The sequence below is a fragment of the Saimiri boliviensis genome, chromosome 20, assembly GCF_048565385.1.
Source record: "Saimiri boliviensis isolate mSaiBol1 chromosome 20, mSaiBol1.pri, whole genome shotgun sequence".
Taxonomy (NCBI): Eukaryota; Metazoa; Chordata; class Mammalia; order Primates; family Cebidae; genus Saimiri; species Saimiri boliviensis.
Genome location: NC_133468.1, coordinates 32,894,902 through 32,916,525, shown reverse-complemented (window position 1 = coordinate 32,916,525; position 21,624 = coordinate 32,894,902). Strand labels below are relative to the sequence as shown.

Genomic DNA, 21,624 nt, shown 5'->3' with positions numbered 1-21,624 from the left:
GTTTGTTTGACACAGGGTCTTGCTCTGTTGCCCAGGCTGGAGTGCAGTGGCACAATCATGGCTCACTGCAGCCTCCGCCTCCTGGGCTCAAGCGATCCTCCCACCTCAGCCTCCTGAGTAGCTGGGACTACAGGCACGCACCACCACGCTGGGCTGGTTTTTGTATTTTTTGTACAAATGGGGTCTTGCTATGTTGCCTAGGCTGGTCTCAAACTCCTAGGCTCAAGGGATCTGCCCGCTTCAGATTCCTAAAGGATTACAGGCATGAGCCACCCTGCCCAGACCCGAGTGACCTTTCTTTACAACAAGGAAGGTCACTTGGTGAAGCAGAGGGAAGAAACACGTGGGCTTTATAAAGAAGCCACCCCATTTCGCGACATGATCACTCTCCATCACCAGGCTCTTTCACGAATGAAGGGTGTTCAGAAGAGTCAGGAGTTCGTGGCTTCGGGTCCCAAGGCTGGAGACCCCTGCAGAGGCACGGCTGGTGACCCGGCATGGCCCTGTGGTAGGCCAGCTGGCCAGGAGGCCACCAGACTCCTGATGGTGACAGAGTGCGGAGCAGCACGAGCTGAACAGCAGCCAGGCTGCTGATGAGATCTTGCGGCGAATTCAAGGTCACATCTGCCAACAGATTCACTCGCAGAAAACTGGATTTTAATCCAAAGCCAGAAGTCACAGACCCGGAATTTACAGTACAGACTCGGGGCTCTTGCCTTTACTGTGAATTCAACATAGGGCGGAGAGACCTTAAATGTTCTTCCGCACCAATGCGATCTTTTAGTTTTCCTTCTGCTGCCTAAGAGGCGATTATAGTCTGCCTGCTGGGTACTCGGGGCACACTTCCTTTGGAATTTTCAGGCTCCGTCAGAGTGGAAGAATACCCAAGTCCACGGAGCTTAGAAAGATTACTGAATATATTTCTGGTATGGGCGCCGGCGTCACTTGTGAGATGGCTGCAGAGATTTAGTCTCCAGTGGGGGAATGTCAAACACCATGCCCAGTGGATCAACAAGAGCATATATTCAAGAGCTCACTTAACTTTCAAATGCCAGAGTCATTCATTTTTCGGACCACCCTAGGTTCCTGGAATCGAGGACCAGGTCTACCATGCCTCGGTTAACACATCCAGAGGGAGCCAGAGACTCTCTGGGATGCCAGCGTCTTTGCAGAGTTTATGAAAGGCAGGCATTGGGCTATGTTGGGCTCAATGTCAGTGGACCCCGGGCGCTAGGCACTGATCCTGCACGTATACACAGTCTATAATTGCATCTCTTTCTTGTGCATGGCTTTTCATGATTATTTTAATCAGCATTAAAATATTTATGTTAAGTTTGGACTCCAAGAGCTATTTTGGAGGCTGGGTGCAATGGTTCACGCCTGTAATCCCGGCACTTTGGGAGGCTGAATCACTTGAGCTCGGGAGTTTGAGACCGGCCTGGGCAACACGGTGAAAGCCTGTCTCTACAAAACAAAAACACAAACCAAAAACTAGCCGGGCACGGTGGTGCACACCTGTAGTCCCACCTACTGCGGGGACTAAGGCAGGAGAATCACTTGAGCCCTAGAGTTCGAGGTTGCAGTGAGCCATGATCGAGCCACTGCACTCCAGCCTGGGCCACAGAGTGAAATCCCGTGTCGGTGGGGGGAAAAAAAAAGCTATCTTGGGGAGATGGTTCTTTTTAAGTAGGAGTAGTGATAACACAAAAAAACGGAATTCCTAAAAACATTTAGGTGCTGTTCGTAAAAAAAAAAAAAAAAAAAAAAAAAATCTCAGTAACTTCACCTTCTCAGCCTTCCCTCTTCTCCCACCTTCCTGGCCCTGTGCTGGGCAAATGGTCTCAAGAAAGTGAACAGCATGTTCATAGCTTCCTTTCTATAGAACCACAATTTAAACTTGACGCAGAGGTCAGGGAAGGGGAGGTAAAGAGAGGAACATTTGCTCACGTATAAAATTCTATTAAGAGTCCCTCACGTAGGCTTTCCGGCACAAGAACAAAGCTAGCACACGGCCTGCCCTCCCTAAAAGTTCTGTCAACAGCATTTCCAGTCCATTCCTTTCAAAAGGCCAGGATCCCCCTGTATCTGCTTCGAATGAAAAACGGCTTCTCCCATGCAGTTCAGCAAGGAATCCGGTGACATATGAAAATGACATGCACATCATCCAGTGAGCGGGAATGAGACCCTTACACTGTAAATGAAAAATCAGGCAATCTCATAATCGTTCATTATGGCATGTATATTTAGTCTGACGCTAGTAAAGGTTAATACCTAAGTAGCAAAATTGGTCACAGACTAAAGGATGAGCCGAGTGTTCAAACATCTCGATGCATCAGACTCCAAACTTGACTACGGTACAGCTGACTCCCTAAATGCCTGCAGCATCTGAATACTGTTTTGGGATATGTAAGAGGCATTGCTAAAGAAACTCTTAGGCTTAATTGTTATTACTTGTATTAAAGAAACAGCTAATTACCGCATGACAATATAATGACTCTAGCATGTTTGGGCTGGAGACCAAGACAATGAATTTTGGCGTGCCAAAACCCAACCTGTATGTTAATCTACGGAAATCATAGCTTTTTGTCTCCTTAATGATTTCCAAGGCCATTTAAACCCCACACAAGGATTGTCAGGTCTTATCCCAGCGTCAGATGCCTCTGATCTTAGCAGCTCAATTAGGGAACTGTCTGGAGGAGGTGAAGTGGACACACCCATATATAAAACAGAAACACACAAAAGCCGGTAACCCCTGTCTTCCCAGCCTCCTCCTCGGCGATTCAACTCGCCTTCCTGCCAGCTCCACCCACCCAACGCGACAATCTTGTAAAGTGTTTTACGATCATCTGATACTTGATTCCTAAAGCAGTCCTGGAGGTATTATATAGCTTGTTATGCAACAGGGCTCAACAACAACACCATCACCTGTACGGATTCAGCACCTTTGCCTACGTGCATGCAGCATTACCTTGCTAATTCCAGCCACGGGCAGTCAGAGCTGCCGGAGCCCACTCTGCAATGCATGGGGTAGATGCATCTCACCCTGGGAGGAAGGGAGGAAGGGAAGAGGCAAAGAAGCCGGCCAGGCGAACGAGTATGAGAAATTCTCAGTGCAATTTCTGCTTACTGGCTGGGCACAGTGGCTCATGCCTGTAATCCCAGCACTATGGGAGGTAGAGGATGGAAGATCGTTTGAGCCCAGGAGCTTGAGGCCAGCCTGGGCAACATAAGTGAGACCCTGTCTTTAGGAAACATACAAAAATTAGCTGGGCATGGTGGTGCACACCTATAGTCCCAGCTCCCTGGGAGGCTGAAGTAGGAAGATTGCTTGAGTGTGGGAGGTGGAGGTTGCAGAGAGCTATGACTTTTTTTTTTTTTTTAAGAGACATAAGCTTACTCTAGCCTTGGGGGACACAGTGAGACCCTGTCTTAAAAGAAAAGAAAAGAAAAAAAAAAGTGTCTGTTACCCGAACCAGCAGCCAACGAAAACCTCTTTGAGTACTAATTTACCAAGTATTTCCTACGGAGCTGAAGCAACTGTCTGTGCTGGGAAAGGCCCGGCCTCACAGCAGAGATAAACCATGCATGTACATGACAAACTCAAAGCAGGAGGAGCCACACTGGAGACCAGATGAGCGGTAGAGCACTCCTGGAGAAACTGAGAAAAGGAGGTTTTTTTTTTTTTTTTTTTTTTGAGATGGGGTCTCCTCCCTGTGTCCCCCAGGCTGGAGTGCAGTGGTGCTATCTCGGGGTTCCAGTGATTCTCCTGCCTCAGCCTTCCAAGTAGCTGGGATTATAGCTGTCCACAACCACACCCGGCTAGTTTTTGTATTTTTAGTAGACAGAGTTTCACCATGTTGGCCAGGTTGGTCTCGAACTCCTGACTTCAGACGATCTGCCTGCCTCGGTCTCCCAAAGTGCTGGGATTATAGGAATGAGCCACTGACCCCGGCCAGGAGGTCTTTTAAAAGAAGAGGTGACTCTTGAGCAGTCCCTCCCTAAAGGATACACAGAATTGAGACCTGTGGAGACTGCAGGGTGGTCTGTCCCTGTGGGCAGCTCAGCAGGTATGAGAACAAGTGGAGTGTGCAAGGCATGACCAAAATGATGGTTGTGGACAGGCTTGGGGACCACACCTGTAATCCCAGTGCTTTGGGAGGCTGAGGTGGGAGGATCACTTGAGGACAGGCATTTGAGACCATCCAGGGCAACATAGTGAAATCTCCATCTCCACCAAAAAAAAAAAAAAAAAAAAAAAGCCAGGTGTGGTGGCGCACGGCACACACACGTAGTCCCAGCTACTGAGGAGGAGAGATTGCTGGAGCCCAGAAGTCTGAGGCTGCAGTGAAATTACCCAGGCGTCATGGTGCAGCACACACGTGTGGTCCCAGCTACTCCAGAGGAGAGGATTGCTGGAGCCCAGGAGTCTGAGGCTGCAGTGAAATTAGCCAGGTGTGGTGGCACACAGTGCACACATGTAGTCCCAGATACTCGAGAGGAGAGGACTGCTTGAGCCCTGGAGTCTGAGTCAGCCTGGGTGACAGAGTGAGACCCCATCTCTTAAAATGATAGAAAATAAAATAAAAGGTAGAACAGATCAGCTTGATGCCAGCAGTTGAGGTACACAGGAGTGAACAGGAAAAAAAATCTTGGCTCTCAAAGGCTTGACGTTCTAGTGAAGTGAGGGAGACAGACAAGGAGAAAAACCACACACGACAGAAAACCTTCAAGTAGGATGGCGTGAAAGTGATGCGTGTTCGGTAGAGACCGAACTTTGAGGACCCATACAATTGTTGTTTCTCACTTTCAGTACAGTATTCAATCAATTACATCAGATATTTAACACTTTATTCGAATACAGGCTTGGTATTAGGTGATTTTGCCCCGCTGTGGACTAAAGGAAGCGTTCTGAGCATGTTTAAGGTCAGCTGGGCTAAGCTATGGTGCTCAGCAGATTAGCGGTGTTACATATATTTTTTTTTGTTTTGAGATGGAGTTTCGCTCTTCTTGCCCAGGCTGGAGTGTAATAGTGCCATCTCAGCTCACCACAACCTCTGCTCCCAGGTTCAACCTGCCTCAGCCAACTTAGTAGCTGGGATTATAGGCATGCTGCACTATGTCCGGCTAATTTTGTATTTTTAGTAGAGACGGGGATTCTCCATGTTAGTCAGGCTGGGTCTCGAACTCCCGACCTCAGGTGATCTGCCTGCCTCAGCCTCCCTAAGTCCCAAAGTGCTGGGATTACAGGTGTGAGCCATCATGCCTGGCCCTTTTTTTTTTTTTTTTTCCTTTTTTTGAGATGGAGTCTCACTGTGTTGCCCAGGATGGAGTAAAGTTATGCGATCTCAGCTAACTACAAGCTCCACCTCCTGGATTCCAGCGATTCTCCTACCCCAGCCTCCCAAGCAGCTGTGACTACAGGTGCTCACCACCACGCCCGGCTAATTTTTGTATTTTAGTTCACACGGGGTTTCACCCCATTGCCCAGGCTGGTCTTGAATGTCCGGCCTCAAGCAATCTGTCTGCCTCAGCCTCCCAAAGTGCTGAGATTACAGGCATGAGCCACCACGCCTAGCCTGAATGCATTTTTGGCTCATGATATTTTCAACTTATGATGTTTGGTAGGTTAGGGGTATTAAATATATTTTTGACTCATGATATTTTCAACTTGTGATAGGTTGATTGGGGCACAGCCCTACTGTGAGTGAGGAACATCTGCACTTCCAAGCATGGAGAGAAGAGGCATAGGGAGCGAAGGGAATGGGTCCTAGAGACAAGGGGACACGGAAGGCCTCTCTGAAGAAGTGAGCAGGGATGGAGATCTGGATGGTAATGCGAGGCACCGCAAGGATTCACCCCAGGCGGAGGCAGCGACCAGTGAAAGGTCCTGTGGTAGGTTTGCATAGGGCATAGTCAAGGCATAGTGAGAAGCCAGGGTGTCACAGGGAAGGAGAGGGAGACAGGAAGAGAAAAGAAATCAGGGAGAGGGAACCTGCACACAAGGATTTTAAGAAAAATAGAAGTACAACGAGGAGAGAAATAGAAGATATAAAGAAGAAGCAAACTGAATGGTAGAGCTGAAAGTACAATTTCTAAAATAAGCCAACAGTCAGAATTTGGATGCAATTCTGCTCTGATCAAGAAGTGGCCAGGAACAGACGCCATGGCTCACACCTGTAATCTCAGCATTTTGGGAGGTCAAAGCAAGCGGATCACCTGAGGTCAGGAGTTTGAGACCAGTCTGGCCAATATGGCTAAACTCTGTCTCCATAAAAAATACAAAAATTATCCTGATTGTGGTTTTGCTTAAAAAAAAAAAAATTAGCTGGTTGTGGTGGTGCACACCTATAGTCCCAGCTATTTGGGAGGCTGAGGCAGGAGAACTGCTTGAGCCTGGGAGGCAGAGGTTGCAGTGAACTGTTATCACACTACTGCACTTCAGCCTGGGTGGCAAAGCAAGACTTCATTTCGAAAAATGAAACAAAACAAAAAAACTACAGTACTTCGACCCACAAAATGGTTTGTTGGTTTTCTCTTGGCAAAAGTATGTAAGAGTTTTAAGTTTAAGGATAAGCTCTACAATTTTCTTTGAAAAGCTAAGTGATCCTGGCCAGGTGGAGTGGTGTGTGCCTATAATCCCAGTACTCCGGGAGGCTGAGGTGGGAGGATCACTCGAGGCCAGAAGTTCAAAACCAGCCAGGGCAGTATAGCAAGACCCCATCTCTAAAGATAAAAAATAAAAAATTAGCTGGGTATGGTGGAACATACCTGTAGTCCCAGCTACTAGGGAAACTGAGGTGGGAGGATCACTCAAGCCCAGGAGTTAGAGGCTGCAGTGAACTGTGATCATGCCACTGCATTCCAGCCTTGGCAACAGAGTAAGACCCTGTCCTCAAAACAGGAGGGAAAAAACAAGTTAAGTCATCCAAACTACCAGCCCTGTTTTGTGACGGTAAACAGCTATCGTTTCAGTAATTTGCTGCTTGACAGATATTTTTGAAAAAATAAACACAGACTCTAAGTTGTTGCAATAAACATGGTGCTTTAATACTTGTTGAGCAAAATAGCTACTTCATGCCACAGTGACAGCATTCTAAAAGTGAATATATGGAAGTACTCCCATTGTCTATATACCGATGGGCAAAGATGGCACCGTCTATAAAAATGGCTCAATGCCTTATATCATACAAGAGGGAGTGTAGGGTAATGGTTTGCAGTATGAGCCAGACTGTGTGTTCGACTCTCAGTCCTCTCATTTACTGGCTGTGCAACCTTGGAGAAGTTACTTAACCCCTCTGTGCCTTAGTTTCTTCACCTATAAATTGGGCATAGTAACTGTGCCCATGTCATGGTGCTGTTGTAAGGATTAATTTAAGAAAACTGTGACAGAGTTAACACTCAATAAATATTATCTACTTCTACTATTATTTACCAACTCAAATGGGAGTAAACATTTGCCAAAAGAAGTTTCAAATCATTTAATTAAATTAATAAGAAATGCAAAATCTTCTGAAACGTTAGCAAAAAAAAAAAAAAAAAAAGAATATCATGAAAATGAAAACAGACTAGCTGAGTTTCAACGAATACCTTCTCATAATTAGTACAAGCTGAGTATCCCTAATTCAAAACGCTCTGATCCCAAGCATTTTGGATCAAAGATACTAAACCTATACCTAGATTTCATAACTATGAATCCTATTTTTGTAAAGATAGCTGATAATGTGTTTTTTCGGTTTGACTCTATGTATCTTCGTGAGTTATTTTTTCCCAGCCATTTATAACAAGCCATGAAAACCAAGAATCAAAATTAACAGAACGTGGAGTCTTTGCTTCTGGCCACGACAGATCTACTGATACTCAGCTTGCCCTCTGGTCATAAACAACTAGAAAACCAGGTAAAGTCAATGGAACAACTATTCACAGACACTGGACAACTGGTGGAACAAGACTTCCTGAGGGAAGGAAAGCAAATGAGATGAGCCCTATGTTACCCCTCCTGGCAGGCAGAACTCTCTGGACTGCATCACAATCAAAAACAACCCCAAGCAGTGTGATAGTCTCCCTGTCCGTTGAAGGACAGCATTTGGAAGACTGGGTGGTGGTGGCAACCAGCATCTGCAAGCAGAGGGACTGAAAAGGAGGGACATATACCAAGAAAGAGCTACAGAAATCTGCAGAGAGGCAATCTGTTGCCTATGCACAGGGTGAAACTCGTAAGACCAGGCAGGAACTGAAAGGAAGGTCTGAGTTGAAAACCCCCTACAGGTTTGAGAGCTGGAGGACTTTCAAACCGCCTCCAGACAGAGAGGACACACTTGTTGAAGAGCAAGGACCTGCAGAAGGGTAAAGACACTGGAAGTGTCACACCCGAATGGAGGGCGAAACTCATCTTGGAGGCTTGTCCACATCTACTCCAAAAGCTACAAACAAGCCTCAGAACGATTGAGCTTCTGCAAGTAACTTAAATGCCTGCCCAAACTTCAGCACTTAAATAAGACAACAAAATCCAGTTAACACTCATGATGTCTAAAATTCAACAGCAAATTGTTAGACATGCAAAGTGGCAGGATCATGGGGAGGCAGGGGAAATCAGTTCATAAAAACAGAACAGGGCCAGGTGTGGTGGCTCATGCCTGTAATCCCAGCACTTGAGGATACAGGCAGATACCTGAGTTCAGGAGTTTGAGACCAGCCTGACCAACATGGAGACACCCACCTCTACTAAAAATACAAAATTAGCCAGGTGCGGCGGCACATGCCTATAATCCCAGCTACTCAGGTGGCTGAGGCAGGAGAATTGCTTGAACCCCGGAGGTGGAGGTTGTGGTGAGCCGAGATCACGTCATTGCACTCCAGCCTGGGTAACAAGAGTGAAACTCTATCTCAAAAAAAAAAAAAAAAAAAAAAAAAAAAGAAAGAAAGAAAAGAAAAAAAAAAATCTTCATAGCCTGTATCCTTAAAGAAGTTAATTTGTAATTTAAAAACTTGCCATAAAGAAAATTCCAGGCCTGGATGGCACTGCTGGTGAATTAAGTTTTAGGAAGAAATAACTGCGGTCTTATACAAACTCTTTCAGCAAACAGAGGAAAAAGGGAACACTTTCTTTTTTTAAAAAAATTTTTTTTTGAGACAGAGTTTCGCTCTTGTTACCCAGGCTGGAGTGCAATGGCGCGATCTCGGCTCACTGCAACCTCCGCCTCCTGGGTTCAGGCAATTCTCCTGCCTCAGCCTCCTGAGTAGCTGGGATTACAGGCACGCGCCACCATGTCCAGCTAATTTTTTGTATTTTTAGTAGAGACGGGGTTTCACCATGTTGACCGGGATGGTCTTGATCACTTGACCTTGTGATCCACCCACCTCAGCCTCCCAAAGTGCTGGGATTACAGGCTTGAGCCACCGCGCCAGGTGAAAGGGAACACTTTCCAAACTTGTTTTACAAGACCAGGGCTACATTAAAGTAAAAACCCAATACAGATATTCAAAGGAAAAAACCAGAAAACTACAGTTCTATATTTCTCTATTAGTCTGCTCTCATACCGCTAATAAAGACAAACCCTAGACTGGGTAATTTCTAAAAGAAAGGGGTTTAATTGGCTCACAGTTTAGCATGGCTGGGGGAGGCCTCAGGAAACTTACAATCATGGCAGAAAGGAAAGCAAATATGTCCCTCCACACATGGAGGCAGGAAGAAGGGCCGAGCAATGGGGGAAAGCTCCTTATAAAACTATCAACTCTTGTGAGAATTCGCACTCACTATCCCAAGAACAGCACGGGGTAACCACTCCCATAATTCCATTACCTCCCACTGGTCCCTCCCACAACATGTGGGTTTTATGGAAACTACAATTCGAGATAGGGATGGGGACACAGAGAAACGATATCGTTCCTCATAAATTTAAAGGTAAAAGTCCTTAGCAAAACAGTAGCAAATTGAATCCAGCAAATTTTAAAATGCACAAACTATATTACAAAGTGAATACTATGCATAAAATGCATAGCTAAGTAAGATTTATCCTAGGAATGCAAGATTGGTTTAACATTTGAGAATCAAATCACTTTACCATGTTAAGAGAATGAAGGAGAATAATCATATGACCATCTCAACAGATGCCAGAAACAATCTGAGAAAATTTAATGTCACTTATGAAAAATTTCTTCGCAAACTAGGAATAGGAGAGAATTTCCAACTCATAAATGGTATCTACAAAAAAATCTACAGATAATATTATACGGAATGTTTAAAGTCTGATTTTCCCTAATGTTGGGTTCAGTGCAAGGATGTCTGCTTTCTCTACCCCTATCCAACATTATATATAGGTAGCAAGTGTCCCCCCCCAAAACGAAGCAAGAAAAAATATATAGTATTATAGATTGGAAATCAATATCGATATAGGAAATACGGACAAAACTATCAACCCACTTGACCTAACTGATGTTTATAGACCATTGCATCCAACATCTACAAAGTACACATTGTCTTCAAGGGCATATGGACAAATCAACGGAACTTCAAAAAAAACTTCTAGAGGTGACAGGTGAGCATTAAGAGGTCACCTATATTATATTATTATTTTATAAAACATATTGATATATTTTATTATTTGTTAAAATATAAAAATTATATAAAATATTATATGAAATTAACTATATTTCTACATAAAAGCAACAAACAATCGGAAAATAAATTTACAAAGAAAATGCACTTTAATCTCACACCTGTAATCTCAACACTTTGGGAGGCTGAGGCAGGCAGATCACTTGAGGTCAGGAGTTCCAGACCAGCCTGGCCAACATGGTGAAACCCTGTCTCTACTAAAAATACAAACATTAGCCAGGTGTGGTGGCAGGCACTTGTAATCCCAGCTACTTGGGAGGCTGAGGCAGGAGAATCACTTGAACCTGAAAGGCAGAGGTTGCAGTGAGCTGAGATAGCACCACTATACTCCAGCGTCAGCAACAGAGACTAATAATAATAATAATAATAATAATAATAACAATAAAAAGATTACAGATTTTTTTAAAAAGAAAATACCCCTTAACATTCAAAAAAATGACTTAAACCTAGAAATAAACTAAACATAATCTGTGCCAAACTTATACATCGAAAGAGTAAAATAATGCTCAGAGAAATTAAAGATGAACTAAATAAATACATGTTGAGATCAGAAGATAAATAAACAGTGCTGTCAACTGTGCTCACATTGATCTACAGATACAGCAGAATCCTGATCAAAATCACAGAAAGCTCCTTTGTAAAAACCAAACCTGCATCCAAAAACATATATAGAAGCCAGGCACAGTGGCTCACGCCTATAATCCCAGCACTTCATGGGACCAAAGTGGGAGGACTGCTTGAGCCTAGGAGTTTGAGACCAGCCTGGGCAACACAGCTAGACCTCATCTCTAGGGAAAAAAAAAAAAGTCAGATTTGGTGGCATGTGCCCATAGTCCCAGTTACTCGAGAGGCTGAGGTGGGAGGATTGCTTGAGCCTGGGAGATTGAGGCTGCAGTGAGCTATGACTGCCTCACTACATTCCAGCTTGGGCAACAGAGGAAGCCCCTGTCACCAAAATCAAAATGTGCAAAAAATTGAAACACTTTGTAAATAAAAATCCATGAAAGCAAAAATGCACATGAAAAATATTCAGCATCCTGCCGGGCGCAATGGCTCAAGCCTGTAATCCCAGCACTTTGGGAGGCTGAGGCAGGTGGATCACGAGGTCAAGAGATCGAGACCATCCTGGTCAACATGGTGAAACCCCGTCTCTACTAAAAATACAAAAAATTAGCTGGGCATGGTGATGTGTGCCTGTAATCCCAGCTACTCAGGAGGCTGAGGCAGGAGAATTGCCTGAACCCAGGAGGCGGAGGTTGTGGTGAGCCGAGATCACGCCATTGCACTCCAGCCTGGGTAACAAGAGCGAAACTCTGTCTCAAAAAAAAAAAAAAAAAAAAAAAAAAAAAATTCAGCATCATTAGTCGTCGGGAAAATGTAAAATAAAATCATAATGAAATATATTACACATTGACTAGTAATGTCTAAAATGAGACCACACTCAATGAAAGAGAGGGCATGGAGTAACTGGAACTCTTGATTTCTTGGGGTGGGGGGGTGGAATATAATAATACAACTATAACTTTGCTCCCCTGAGGAAAAGAAAATAAAAAAAAATTAATTAAAAAATGATATGACTACTTTGCAAAGCAGCTTGGCATTTCTTATCTGGTAAAATGTACGGGTACCCTGACCCTCATCCTAGGAAGTTGCCTGAGAGAAATGAAAACATGCCTACGTAACAACTCTCCATGAATGTTTATAGATTGATTCATAAGAACCAAATGTCCATCAGTCAACATACCTATTGAATAAACAAATTGGTATATGTCTACACAGTGGAATATCATTCATCGATAAAAAGGAAAGCACAAATGATACCAGAAACTTAGATGATTTCCAAAACACTGTGCTAAATCAAAGAGGCCACATGTAGGAGCACAGACCACCAAATGATTCCACTTTTACACAACTCCAGAAACGACAAATCTACTAGACTGAGAGAGCACATCAGTAGTTGCTAGGTACTGGGGTCATAAGGGGACTTTTGAGGTGACAGAAATGTTCTACATCTTGATTGTGAAGGTGGCCATGCTATCACAATGCACACTGAAACGTGCATTTGAAATGAGTGCATTTCATTATTATGGATGCATTTATTTTTAGACAGAGTCTCACTCTGAAGTGCAATCTCAGCTCCCTGCAACCTCCACCTCCTGTGTTCAAGTGATTTCCTGCCTCAGCCTCCCAAGTAGCTGGGATTACAGGCACGCATCACCACGACTGGCTAATTTTTGTATTTTTAGTAGAGACAGGGTTTCGCCATGTTGGCCAGGCCGGTCTCAAACTCCTGACCTCAAGTGATCTGCCCGCCTTGGCCTCTCAAAGTGCTGGGATTGCAGGTGTGAGCCACCGTGCCTGGTAAACTGTATGTATTTACATACCTCAATAAAGTTGACTTTATTGAGGAGGGGACTGCAGCGAACCAAGCTCATGCCACTGCACTCCAGCTTGGACGACAGCGAGACTGTCTCAAAAAAAAAACAAAAAACAAAAAAGAAATACCTGAGACTGGGTCATGTATAAAGAAAAGAGGTTTAATAGACTCACAGTTCCGCTGGGGAGGCCTCAGGAAACTTACAGTCATGGTGGAAGGTGAAGGAGAAGCAAGCACCTTCTTCGCAAGGCGTCAGGACAGAGAAGAGCAAAGGTAGCACTTCCAAACACTGAAAAAACCAATGGATCGGCCGGGCGTGGTGGCTCACACCTGTAATCCCAGCACTTTGGGAGGCTGAGGTGGGTGGATCATGAGGTCAGGAGTTCAAGACCAGCCTGACCAAGATGGTGAAACCCCGACTCTACTAAAAATACAAAAATTGCCGGGCGCGGTGGCTCACGCCTGTAATCCCAGCACTTTGGGAGGCCGAGGCGAGTAGATCACGAGGTCAAGAGATCGAGACCATCCTGGTCATCCTGGTGAAACCCCGTCTCTACTAAAAATACAAAAAATTAGCTGGGCATGGTGGCACGTGCCTGTAATCCCAGATACTCAGGAGGCTGAGGCAGGAGAATTGCCTGAACCCAGGAGGCGAAGGTTGCGGTGAGCCGAGATCGCGCCATTGCACTCCAGCCTGGGTAACAAGAGCAAAACTCCGTCTCAAAAAAAAAAAAAAACAAAAACAAAAAAACCAAAAATTACCCGGGTGGGGTGGCAGGTGCCTGTCATCCCAGCTACTTCGGAAGCTGAGGCAGGAGAATCGCTTGAAGCCGGGAGGTGGAGGTTGCAGTGAGCCAAGATTGCACCACTACACTCCAGCCTGGGCAACAGAGCAAGTCTCCATCTCAAACAACAACAACAACAACAAACCATCAGATCTCAGATCTCCTGAGAAGTCACTATCATGAGAACAGCCTGGGGGCAACTGCCTCCATGATCTAATCACCTCCCTCCCTCCCTCGACGACACCCCGGGGATTATCATTCGAGGTGAGATTTGGGTGGGGACATAGAGCCAAGCCACATCGTGGCCACATTGCCTGTGTGAATGATGATGCCACTGACTGTCTTGGGAGCGCGGGGTCGGGGAAACTGATCATTCTCTTGTGGTCATGTGGAACATCAGAAGTCACCTAGGGAGAGAATGTAAATGAAAAGGAAAAGACTAGGAGTAACGTCCTGGCATACGCCAACACTTAGAGCCCTAGCAGAGGAAGAGGAGAAGGCCACAAAAGTCTCAGGAGGAAGAGTGTCAACAGGTAAAGAAGTGGATATAGCCGGCAGGCACCTCCCAGGGGACTTCTGCCATGATGGGGACTAGCCAAGTGGCCAGAAACCAAAGGTACCGGGCATGTATTTTCTTAGCAAATATGATGTGTGTTAGAGATCAGGGCAGAAAGAAGGAATAAGATAGTTCATCTGGGGTGCGTGGTGGGATGTAAGGTCAGGGGCGGTCTAGGGCTTGTTTCTATGTCATCGTAAACTAAGTTGCACTGGGACTTGAATGCAAACAGTTTCTTTGAGTTCTTTGGATCCCTGCAAAGGAAGTGCTGGCATGCCCTGACAGAGCCCAGCGGCCTTGGTGTAGAGAGGTCCCGTGAGAAGCAAGGACATATGGCTGGATCGCAGAAGAGCTGCAGAGCCCTGCAGGTGGGTTTTGGATTCGGAGGTGGGCCTGGAAAGGGCGCCGGGTGGTGAGGACGCGGCTGCTGAACTGCTTTCCCTGCAGGTTGTGAGGGTTGAAAAGGCCAATCTTAATAGACTCGAAGCCCGTGTCTGCACAGTGTGCTCTGCGGGTGACGGGGGCCGTACCCTGCCACCAGCCTGAGGGTGAATGTCCCCCTTGTGAGCACCATCCCCGTGATGACATCAGAGCACTGCAGACGCTACTTTTCGCCAGGGCACTCTAGGCTAATGTAATCATACGATTACATAATTAACCCAGCTGTCTCATTAAGAAAATCAACTGGAATTCAGGGCATAATTAGTCATACGGCAATTAGCATGCTGATGAGCGACTGATGAAAAGCTGTCTAGATACCCGGCGTGCCAGGACCACCCCGGTCACGGCCAAGCGGGGCACCAACGACACACCTCTCCACTCCCCACACAAGCACGCCCAGGAGGAGTCCCCAAGTCACATCCAAGGAGCTCTCATGCTTACTGCTGTGTCCAGGGACCGGGGGAGGATGGATGGAGAAGGAAAAGCCATGGGAAAATGATGGCAGCCGGCAAGAGCTGGCAGCGACGGGCCCGACGCCCATCTTGTGCCTGCCCGCCTTTAGAACACTGGTACCCCAGTCCTCAGCCCGCAGACATACAGCGTCCTACACGGAGGGGCGGCCTGGGCTCCAGGTTTGTTCACCTGCCCGGGGAAGGCAGGGACACAGCTGCCATGCCTGCTTTCCAGTTCCCCTAATGCTGGGCCTGAGCGTAACTGGGACACAGCAGACAGCCTCGTCCTCCGTCCTCTGAGGGTGCTTCAGGACCAGCCTGGGGCCGGGGCCTGAGGCTCGGGCAGGAGTCAGCGCGTTCGCGGCCACCCACTCGCGGCCACCCACGGGGCTCTCTGTTCTTCCAGACCCAGTTCCTCTTTCTGTCGTGTTTTGTTTGGGGCTTGTGATTGCTTCTTAAGCACATGAATGAAAATGTTTTAGGAAGGCAAACTGAGGATTTGTAAAGGGATCCTCCTGCGTGTCTCCCGCTACTGAAGTTACAGGGAGCTCTCTAGAGGGGCCCTGGAATACGTGGACTGGAGTCACCTTCCAGAATCAGGCTGCAACGGCCACATTTCTGTCGCCTTCGAGAAGGCTACCAAGTATTGCATCCATGAACACCTTGGCATGAAAACCAGGGGCTATTTCTAATGAAATCGTAAGCTTTTGTCGCCCCTCCGGTTTTTTTTTTGAGACAGCTTCTCGCCCAGACTGGAGTGCAGTGGCACAATCTCGGCTCACTGCAACCTCCGCCTCCCGGGTTCAAGAGATTCTTGCGCCTCAGCCTCCGGAGCAGCTGAGATTATAGGCGTGTGCCGCCATGCCCGGCTGATTTTTCTATTTTTAGTAGAGACGGGGTTTCACCATGTTGGTCAGGCTGATCTTGAACTCCTGACCTCAGGTGATCCGACCGCCTTGGCTTCCCAAAGGCTTGGCATTACAGGTGTGAGCCACCTCGTTCGGCCGATTCTGTCACTTTTTTTTTTTTTTTTCCAGGAGTCTTAATATGGGATCCTTGAGTGAGGGGCAGGCAGCGGAGAAAGTATAAAAGAACACTGTTTTCTAATTTTAACCTGTAATGTGTCCTCACTTGAAAGTAACAGGCACCAGGAACCAGATTGCTATTTTATTCTCCTGGAGGAGCATTAAAAAGCAGTTCTCAAAAATGATGACATTCCACTTTATTTCGAGATTCTCAGATGCTAGGCCGACGAGGATAGTCACCAGGAGAGACGGTTTTCCTACATCCAAAATGAAATCTCCCCCGGGCGGGGGGCACCTCGGATCATGGGCATTTGGGAGCAGCCTCTGAAAATGGAATGGCCTACAAATGCACTCTTTCCAGCCAGTTCTCTTTTAGGACTTCCGAAAAACCTACATCTACTTTTGACAAAGGCAGGCCAGTTAACCTATGGAAATAAAGGGCGGCAAGTCAGTCACGAAATAGCGACTTCTTGCAGTGTTTCATGAGTCAATGAATATTTTATATCACTGGTAATGTGCTTCCTAAGATTTAAATCTTAAAATAAACCCTTCCAGGCACTGCCTTTATGTTTGAAGGGTTTGTGTCTGTAGGAACTAAACCGCATCTTAGCAAGCAGTAAAATGCGGTTCTGATAGCGGGGTCACAGACAGAGGCAAGGACAACTGGGGAAGAGATGTTTCCAGGGAACTTCGCAGCCAAAGCAGGGAAGTTCTGTAGTGCCTAGTCTTTCTTCTACCTAGGAACTCTTTAACACACACCATTACTAGGCTGGGTGGGGTGGCTCACGCCTGTATAATCCCAGCACTTTGGGAGGCTGAGGCAGGAGAACTGCTTTGGCCTAGGAATTTGAGACCAGCCTGGGCCACATAGTGAGACCCCATCTCTATGAAAAAGTTTTTATTAAAATTAGCCGGGTATAGTGGCGTGTGCCTGTAGCCTCCATTACTCAGGAGGCTGAGGCAGGAGGATCGCTTGAGCCAGGAGGCTGTTAAGTGAGCTGTGTTTGTACCAGCGCACTCCAGGTTGGGCAACAGAGACCCCGTTGCTTAAACAAACAAACAAACAAAAAACCCCAAACCATTACTAAGATGTTTCTGGAACAGAAAAGTCACGGCTGTGCTGCATACTTACTTACAAGCATCTACTTGGCTAAGTTCTTATCCGTAGTACATTAATAAGGCCTATTCAGAAACTAAGATTGCAAGTTGAATATTTTACTAATTTATGCTCCCTGCCATTGCAGAAATAAATACATGCTCATTGTAAAAAAAAAAAAAAAAAAAAAAAAAAAGTATCAAGAAGCAAGAGCAAGTCACCCACGCAAGGTTAATTACTGATGGATTATGCAGACTGTCATAATTTTGCTCAGAACTCAGTAAAATTCCAGCTATGCAAGAGCCTGTAAGAAGCGGTCATTCCAGAATATTCCCAGCTATCTGAGAGAAAGACATTTATTTCTTGCTTAATTACAGTAAGGGATAGAGGCTGCCTATTTTACTTGTTTAGTTTTTTTGTTTTGTTTTTTTTTTAAGAGATTGGGGTTTTGCTATGTTGCCTAGGCTGGTCTCGAAGTAGACACAGAAGCTGCTTATTTTACTTATCTTTTTTTTTTTTTTAAAGAGATGGGGTCTTGGGCCGGGCGCAGTGGCTCAAGCCTGTAATCCCAGCACTTTGGGAGGCCGAGGCGGGTGGATCACAAGGTCAAGAGATCGAGACCATCCTGGTCAACATGGTGAAACCCGGTCTCTACTAAAAATACGAAACATTAGCTGGGCATGGTGGCGCGTGCCTGTAATCCCAGCTACTCAGGAGGCTGAGGCAGGAGAATTGCCTGAACCCAGGAGGCGGAGGTTGCGGTGAGCCGAGATCGCGCCATTGCAGTCCAGCCAGGGTAACAAGAGCGACACTCTGTCGCAAAAAAAAAAAAAAAAAAGAGATGGGGTCTTGCTATGTTGCCCAGGCTAGTCTTGAACTCCTGGCCTCAAATACTCCTCCGGCCTCCACTTCCCAAAGAACTGAGATTACAGGAGTGAGCCACTGCACCCGGCCTCCCAGAGTCATTATTCGCAGCCCCTCTGACTACTGCAGTGTCTCCATCTGGCTGCTACGGGACTTGGTTGCTCCCGGGTCCTCTTCTGCTCACCAAGCTCTGTTGACCCGACATTCTCCTCACCTGCTGGTCTCCTCCTCGTCCCAGCTCCTACTTGCTGCTGTCTTCTCTGGGCAGAAAACTGCCTCATGTGGCTTCTCCTGGCCTCAGTAGTGACACCTCAACTGCCTCTGCTCCTGCTCGATTCACCTTATTCTATACTCTCATTGCCTGGGGGGCTTTGCTTATTGCACCTAAAATTCAGTTGTTATTTATGCAATAATGTTTTCCTCTCTCTCTTTTTTTTTTTTTTTTGGAGACAGGATCCCACTCTGTCACCCCAGCTGAAGTGCAGTGGCATGATCTTGGCTCACTGCAGCCTTAACCTCCTGGGCTCAGGTGATCCACCCAGGCTTCCTGAGCAGCTGGGACCACAGGCGTACACTACCATGCATGGCTAATTTTTGTATGTTTTGTAGAGTTGGGGTTTTGCCGTGTTGCCCAGGCCGGTCCTGAACCCCTGGGCTCAAGTAATTCGGCCACCTCAGTCTCCCAAAGTGCTAGGATTACAGGCGTGAGCCACTGCACCTGGTCACATTTACTTTGTAATGCCCATATTATTCTCACCAGGCTCTATATTCCCAGGGCGGGAACTGATCTGGCTGTTGTATTCCTGGGGCTCAGCCTGTTCCTGACGCCCTGGGGGTATGGTGGGAGGATGAGGGGTGCTGGGGTCTCAGGCACTGACCCAAATAATACCCAGGGAGGTGGGAGTCTGATAACACAAAACTGACTAAGGAATGAGAAGCGACCTGGCGGCAAATGAACAGACCAGAAACCTCAAGGTCTGAACTATCAAACCTGCTCAGAGGGAGCGTCAGGACCACGAGGGTTCAATGCTACCATACTGCTAAATGCTTATTTGGTGTCTTTATTATTATTTTTTTTAATTGTATTTATTTCTTAGACAGAGTCTTGCTCTGTCACCTAGGCTGGACGTCTCGGCTCTCTGCAACCTCTACTTCCTGGGTTCAAGTGATTGTCCTGCCTCAGGCTCCCAAGCAGCTGGGATTACAGGTCCCCGCCACCATGCCTCGCTAATTTTTGTATTTTTTTTAAGTAGAGACGGGGCTTCCCCATGTTGGCCAGGCTAGTCTCAAACTCCTGACTTCAGGTGATTTGCCCGCCTTGGCCTCCCAAAGTGCCGGGGTTACAGGGGTGAGCCACCCGTGCCCGGCCTTGGCGTCTTTAATATGAAGGAGATTTCAGAAGGTGGAAGATGAAGAAGAGGGAGGAGCCAGAACACTGAAGGAGAAGTGGACGGGTGGGGTGGTGGGGGAAGAGCAGGGGTGGAGGGAGACCCTACCCTGGGTGCTGGGTGATGATGTGGGATGAGCTGAGGTGAAGGGAGATCCTACCCTGGGTGTTGGGCTTGGAATGCCAGTGTGACATCTGGTAAACCAAACAGAGATCGTAGCTACCAAGGGCTGGCCCCAAAGCCAAAGGTTTCAGAAACGTGTGTGCTGGTTTGGGCAACCCCAAATGCTAGGTGCTGTATAAATGTCTATGCAGGCATGTAAATCTTTATAGAGTGACACCAAAGTAAAACGAGCGTTTGGAGAGCTATTAAACTGCTGCAACTCAATAAAAATACATTCTGTTCTCTTGCAATTGACTAGTCCCAGTGCTCCGCAGTGCTCGCCCTCACTGGGAAGCTTCAACCTCGGGAGGGTGGTTCAGTGGGAACAGTTAGAGCCTGAGTCCAGAAAAAACACTCCGAGAGTGTTTTGAAGAAATAATTTGATTCATTCATTTCTGCATTTGTTTAGCAAATTATGGAGTTTCTGCCACATGGCAGGCACTGGGGTAGACACAAAGGAAGTAATTAGGGCAAAACTGCACTGAACCAGTCTCTGCCAAAGTTACCAAGGAATTATGATAGAGCGAAGGGTAGGGTCCCAGGGCAGGGTGTGTGCACGGGAAGGGTCCCCCAAACCGGCTGGGAAGGCCTTTCTGTCAGGAAGCGACATCTCAGCAGGTTAACCCAGAGGGGCCAGTGGAGATTAGCCAGGAAGAGTCTGGCCGCCCTGCAAGTGCTTAGACTCACATCAACGTGAACTGCAAAGTGTAGCGCAGGAGGTGGCGTGGAAGGAAGTGGCTGGAATAGAGACACATCCTAGAGGTCCGATGGCCAGAGTCGGTGACAAAATGCTCAGAACACAGGCCCGGTGTGGGGGTTCACACCTGTAATTCCAGCATTTCGGGAGGCTGAGGTGGGCAGACCATCTGAGGTCAGGAGTTCGAGACCAGCCTGGCCAACATGGTGAAAACCCATCTCTAACAAAAATACAAAAATTAGCCGGATGTGGTGGTGCGTGCCTGTAATCCCAGCTACTTAGGAGGCTAAGGCAGGAGAATCGCTTGAACCCAGGAGGTGGAGGCTGCAGTGTACTGAGATTGTACCACTGCACTCCAGCCTGGGCAACAAAGCGAGACCCCATCTCAAGAAAAACAAAAAGATCAGAACATGAGCAGCAAGGTGGGAGGTGATGCCGTCTGCCAAAAGAAGAAATGCAGCAAGAAGACAGCCTCTGCCGGAAACACGGGTGGGTGTTAGGCCCGCCACACCATCCTATCAGGAAAGTCCAGGCGCCACTTGGATATGCAGGCTGGCACTCAGGAGCGAGACCTGGACCAGGGACAAAGCTCTCGGAGTCACCAGTGCAAGCCCTGGAGAACCCTGGGGCTGAGGACTTGGGGAGTGCTGGGGATTTGGGTCAACTGACTCCTTCAGTCATTCACCACTTCCCACTTGTTGCGTGCCAGGTGCTGGGCAGAAAGCCACAATGCAAAGCCCTGTCCTCACGGAGCTGTCACTCTAATGAGACCCAGAGATAAGCAACAAGGAAATGCACAAATAAATAAAACTTCAGGAAGGGGCAGCGGTGGGAGCCGGTTCGGCCAAGGGTCTGTCACTCTCAGGCTGGGTGGGACTCTGGCTCCGCCGCTCCTGGGGTCAGCTTGCCAGCTCTCCCTGTGCTCCAGGCATGGGGCTTCGTGGCACATAGCTGAAATGCCTGTTGCATTATTGCCAAGGGCTGTCTCCCTTTTTCTGTGACAGTGTGAGTTGGAGTATCTTGCAACTAGCAGAATTTACCACATCCTACAAATGTTTCTGGATTCCACTGGACTACGGCCTGCAGTATGCAGACAGTTAAGGCACCCCGACTCCGCGCAACTGAGTGACTGTCAGTAAATGCATCGTCGCTATTGACCGGGCCGT

At 47.0% G+C, this 21,624-nt stretch overlaps 1 protein-coding gene across 9 annotated transcripts in view; it reads right to left on the bottom strand.

Annotated features, from left to right (window-relative positions):
* The window catches only part of CUX1 (cut like homeobox 1), a 471,463-nt gene that overhangs the window by 191,702 nt on the left and 258,137 nt on the right, over positions 1–21,624 (bottom strand). The window lies entirely within an intron of this gene.